The sequence below is a fragment of the Molossus molossus genome, unplaced genomic scaffold, assembly GCF_014108415.1.
Source record: "Molossus molossus isolate mMolMol1 unplaced genomic scaffold, mMolMol1.p scaffold_m16_p_6, whole genome shotgun sequence".
In the NCBI taxonomy this organism is placed as follows: domain Eukaryota; kingdom Metazoa; phylum Chordata; class Mammalia; order Chiroptera; family Molossidae; genus Molossus; species Molossus molossus.
The window spans coordinates 11988201-11994332 of NW_023425399.1; positions in this window are offsets into that span (position 1 = coordinate 11988201).

The window sequence follows — 6132 nt, forward strand, 5'->3', positions numbered from 1 at the left end:
CCCCCAACAGCGCCCGCCCCCACGAGAGACCAGCCTCCAATAGGAAGAGCGTACGAGCAGTGACTTCCGGTGCCATCCCGGAAACCGGGGTGCGGTTACCAGGGCGATGGCAAGCCTAGGCCCTTCGGGGCTAGTGAGTTCAGGTGGGCGCACGGAGGGTGCGGAGAGCGGTGGGTGTGTGGCGTGTCTGGGGGCAGGGTTGAGGGTCCCCAACTTTGAGGTGGTGCCACCCACGAGAAAGTGCTTAATGATACCGAGTGCTTCTGCGATAGTGGAGAAAACAGACCGCCAAAGGTTCATAACTTTTGCGAGATGACAGGCTTTTCCCCTCCTCCCTCAGCTTCTAGTGCCTCCATTTGCTCCGTCCTAAGACTAGCCAGCTCCTCTGGTGGCAGAGCTTTCCTGCAAACCCCCAAATAATTGGCCCTTTTCTTATGAAGAATTTAAAACATACAGCAAAGTTGAAATGAACACCTGTTTCCCCATCACCTAGATTCCACCATTAACATTTTACTATTTTTGCTTCATCGCATACCGGCCTATAAATCCCTCAGTTCACTGAAATGCAATGTTTTAATGCATTTCAAAGTAAATGGCAGACATGAGTACACTTTCCCCTAACTATTTCAGCATTCATATCATTAACTAGAGTTCTATATTTGTTTACATTTTCCTTTTGGTGTAAAATTTACATACAATGAAATGCACAACTCTGGAGGGCACACTCATTGAGTATGACCAATGCGTTCAGCTGTGTACCCAAATTTATATGAAGAAAGAACATTCCTAAAGCCCCAGAAAGTTGGCTCATGCCCCTTGCCAATCAATTCCTGCACCCTACCTTCCAGAGGAAACCACTACTCTGATTTTTCTTCACAGAATAAGTTAATCTGTTGTAGATCTTCATATAAGTGAAATAATCATATAGTATGTATACTTTGTGTAAAGCTTCTTTCATGGCAAGGATGTCTTTGAAAATCATCCATGTTCTTGCATGTATTGGCAGTTTTTATTGCTGTGTAATATTGTAGTATATGAATATACCATAGTTTATCTATTCTCGTTGATAGACACCTGAGCTCTCTCAAGTTTTTAGTTATGAATTAGACCTCTGTACAATTTACTTTGTAGACATGTTTATCATTTACCTATCACTTACTAAATATTTAGTAGTAAAGAGTAGGTTAGGAGTATGTTTAATTTTTTTTCTTGCCAGTTTATTCTTGGGCAACAGACCTATTCAAACTTTCCGCCCAATCTCAGTTACAAACATCAAGTCATATTATTTTAGCATTAGAAAAGGCATTAAAGATGATCAATACTCAGATTATCCAGCTATGGAAATTAAGAGAGGGTAATGGAGCCCAGGCTGGGTAGCTCAGTTGGGTAGAGCATTGACCTGATATGCCAAGGTTGTGGATTCAGTCCCCGGTCAGGGCACATAAAAGAAGCAACTAATGAATGCATAACTATGTGAAACAACAAATCAGTGTTTCTCTCTCTCTCCCTGCCTCCCTTCCTCTATCTAAAATCAATCAATAAATAAAAATTAAAGAGAGGGTAAGTGAAATGGCATGACCACAATCAACATACAGCTGGCTGCTGGTATAGGCAGAGTAAAGCCAGGTCTCCCAACTCCTCTCTCTTGCTGTCCCCACCTCTTTACAGAGACTGTAAGTGAAAAATTAGCATGCATTCAGCTGAGATGAATCTTGTAGCAAAAATTTCGGGATTCTCTGCAATCTTTTTATTGAGATTCAAATCAGGATCACTGGGTTTCTTTTCTTCTGTTTGGGCGTGTATCGCCAATAGTACACAGGATTTAAGCCAACAGGCTCTGACTGCTGTAACCAAGGGAAATGGGAGGATCTGGGAGTCAGTTTGTTTTCAAGACGTTTCCAGGAGGAGCGGGTTGGGCAGTGCTCTCTGGCCCACGGAGCTTGGTACCAACTTCCTTTGCTTGTCCTGAGTACCAGAAAAAGCTTGACTGCTTGTTGCATCAAAAGATCAGGTTTTGAATCTGATTATAAATCACAAATATTATAGAGTGCTTATTTAAAATGACAACTTCTAGAAAATTGTGGGAAGAATAACTTTGTTCTTATTGGGAATGCAAATCTAGCCACTAGTATTTCCTTTTTAAATTTCACATAGCTTGTTTATTTTTTTCCTTTTTGAATTTATTGGGGTGACGCTGGTTAAAAAAAATTATACAGGTCTCGGGTATACAAGTCCACAAAACATCATCTGTACACTGTATTGTGTGTTCACCACCCCAAGTCTGTATGTTTAATTTTACAAGAAACTGCCATACCTTTTGCCAAAATATATACTTGTACCAACAATATATGAGTTCTTGGTCAATATTTGGTTTTAATTTAATTTTTCATTTTAGCCATGTGGAAATGTATGTAGAGGTATTTCATTATGGTTTTAATTTGCCTTTCCTTGGTGGCTAATGATGTTGAGCATCTTCTTATGTGTTTATTGGCCATTCATGTATTTTCTTTTGTGAAAGTTCTGTTAAAAGGTTTTTGCACCCTCCCTCTTTTTTACTGGTTGTTTGCCTTTTTATTATTGACTTGGGGTTCCAGTGTTAAATTCCTGCTTTAGGTTGTCCAGTTTCCCTATAGGGAACACATTCATGAAGAACTTTGTACACGTGTCTTGGTAAAACTCACAACCATACTTCTACGAAGAGCAAATTTGCTGTCAGGCAGGTGTGCCAAGATGTATTCCAGCCAACCAGAGGAAGTATCAAAAAGGTGTCCTTGTTTCTTTATGACTTCACTCTACTTATATCCAGTGTTCCTGTCCCATTAGACGTGGAATAGAAGGCAGGCCATGAGTTTAGATGTCAGACAGATATGGGTTCAAACCCCCTGCCAGCCTTCAACCCATACGAGCATGAGCAACCTGAGTGTCAGATTCCTCCTCCATAAAATGGATAAACCTACGCTCAGGGTTGTTTTAAGGATTAAAAGTTATGTGCATGTTGGATAGAGAATGTAGTAAGTGCTTAATGACATCTACTCAAACAACTCTTCGAGGTGGGTACTGTTACCTTCAGTTTATAGATGAGAAAACTGATCATTGTTTTAAGATCACAGTGAGGATGGAGCCAGGACTAGAGGATTTACTATCCACCTCAAAATTAAAAATAAAAAAGTAGCTGCCATGACTATGATTATGATTATTTTTTCTATGCTTTCTTTCCTTTTGAAATTGCCTGTTCTCATCATTCAAGACCCAGCTACCTGCAGAGAAGACTTGTCTTCGCCTGTCTAGTGCGCTACAGTCCTCTGTGCTCTTCTGCTATAGCTCACATTGTTTCCTTCACCCTTGTCCACGTCTGCTCCTGGAAGGGCTCTTTGTGGCCTTAGTATTTCTGTTGCCTAAGCAAGGAGGCTAGCATATAGCAGGTGCTCAGTAATGTTGAATGAACACACACACAAGACAGCATCGTAGCAGTTCCATGTTGCCCACACTGCCATGCTGCTCTGTGTCAAGCTCTGGGAACTGCTGCAGTATGAGCCTTCTAGGGAATCTCCCCCTGGGTTGTGGTCTCTCCTATTTCTTCCACACACAGGATTCTATAGAACGAGTTTGTCTTCCCTCCTTTCCAGAGTCTGTGATAAGTCTATACAACAGACAGAAGAAGCCACACTGGCTTGGGAGAGTAAAAGCTGGGCTGCTTGCCTTGGAATTGGCTCCAAATCACCCTCCCATCTCCAAGGGCACTGTGTTGCCTCAAGAAACAGACAGCTGGAGATGCTGGCTCTGAAGGCCAGCCAAGCCTCTGTGGTTTGGCAGAAGAAGAGGTCATTGTCCATCCAGGAAGTGGTCCTGGGTCTCAGCTGACCCTAGACTTTTCTAGGCAAGGCTGGAATTCTTAACAGCTGAACTGAAGGCTCCCAATAGGCTCCCAAACAATTCCACCTCTCCAGAGGGCTGTAGATGGATCCCTCTCCCCAGGCAGACTCCCTGCCCCAAACCCCACAGATCCTAGCCCTGCATGCCTGGGGTACTAAGAGGTTTGTTGACATGTTAACAGCAATCAAGCTAGTCTAGCCACTCATCACTCACCTTGGAGGGAAGTGTGGTGATCCCGGGAACTGAGAACCCCTGCAGAGCAAAGCTGCAGAGATTATGGGCTCCAGCCCAAGAGAAAGCTCAGCCACAGTCAGACAAGCGGTTGAGAGCTTGATGCTCCAAAGGAAGGGAGAAGGAACAAGCTGATAGAGGACAGAGACCATATGTACAGCAAAGTCAAACAACCCAGAAAAACTACAGAATTTAACATGTGATTGGGCCCTCACCCAGCTTAGTGGATGATCTCAGCTTGGATACAGTGGCTTTTAGACAAAAGGAACACAAAACTCCCAAGTTCCAATCCAGCGCTAGGGAGAGCACTTACAATGGCCTCCTGCAGGGGTAAAAGGATGGGACTATGGGACAACTGCAGCCCTGTCACTCAGCCTGGGTGGCACAAAGAGCTATGAGATTTAGGCTGAAGGTCACTGATCCATGGGTGGTGTTTGATGTATGAAAGGAGGGTGGAATGATCTGGTTTCTTTTTTCTGTGAGAAATGACTTCACGTTCCTTAAGGCTGGGTCTTACAACCCCTTCTTTCATTCCATACACACTCTCTGGACAAGCTCATTCACATCCATGGCTTCACTTACCACCTTTACATTGATAGCGCATGTATTTATTTTTCCAGCCCAATGCTCCCATCTAAATCCCACACTCATGGATCCAACTATCTCCTCAACATGACCCCTTGGATGTCTCAAAAGCACCTCAAACTCATCATGTAAATCAAATTTATGACCTTCTTCCCACACCTGGTTCTCTCCTAAACTCCCCATCTGGATGAAGCCCCCTCTTGTACAATGCAGAAACAATGGCGATGCCCTTGACCATTCCTCTCTCACACCTACCAGATCTTTCAGAATTTCCTTCTAAATAGCTCTTCATCCCTTCTGCTTTTCTACATACCCCCCACCTCCACCTTAGTCCATTACCTCTTATCTAGGTGGCTGCAATCATCTCCCAGTTTCCAGACATCCACTTCGGTCCCCTCCAATAAACACTCCATAAGGAGCCCTTCCAGCCTCTTCCCCTACTTGACTCCTACTCATCTTTCAGATAGCTCAAATGCCACTTCCTCAAGGGAAACACCTCGTGACCTCTCTGAGTAGGCTATTAACTCCTTTCTAGCACTAGTCAGAGTTGCAATTTTACATTTGGCCTCTGCAAAACTCGAAACTCCGTAAGAGCAGGACTGTGTCTGTATTTGCCACTACTGCATTCCTAAGGCCATGCTCAGTGTCTTACACATGTGCAATCCCGACATCTAATATCTACTGAATGAGTGTCATTTGTTTATACCCAGTTAACCTAATCATCACCACAGTCTTCTGGGCCACTGTTATGTCTTGCATGATTATGTTGTTATATGTCTATCTTGACCCTGTCCTCCTTCAGTAGATTCTCTACACTGCAGCCAGAATTGTCTTTTTAACAAGCAAATTCAACCATTTGTAATCTTCCATTACGCTCAATAGAGTTCAAATTCATTAACGTGGCCTCTAACATGAGAACTGCTAGTTAACCTATCCATAGATTGTCGTCTTCTTGTTCCTTAGTAACATAGCTCTGATTTTATCAAGATAGCAGTGTGCCCTACTAAAGGACTAGCCCACCCTCCCCAGTAGCCAGCCGGCTGCTGAGAGATTTGAAAGGTAGAACAACAATCAGATGCATTGGTAATTCAGTGACTTGAAAGGGTTCTTATCTTTCCAAAGGCCAGAACTGCCTATCTTCTAGATAATGCTGTGTCCCTCCATCTATAAAATGAGAAATAAAACATTTCTCCTATCAGCAGGTGCTGGCCAATGAGATGAAAGTGGATGGTACTGGTTCAAACTTCCCAAAATGCTTGACATGGGAATACACAGCTGGGTGTGCTTTGCTCCTCCCCAATTTCTTTGCGTTCTGCCAGTTTCAAGGATATGACGATGGGGGCTTCAAAAACCACCTTAGACATGAAATAGCAATGAGAACTCAAGCCATGTGCCTGGGATGGCTGAGCAAAAAGAGCCAACCAGGACCCGGCGCCCACTACC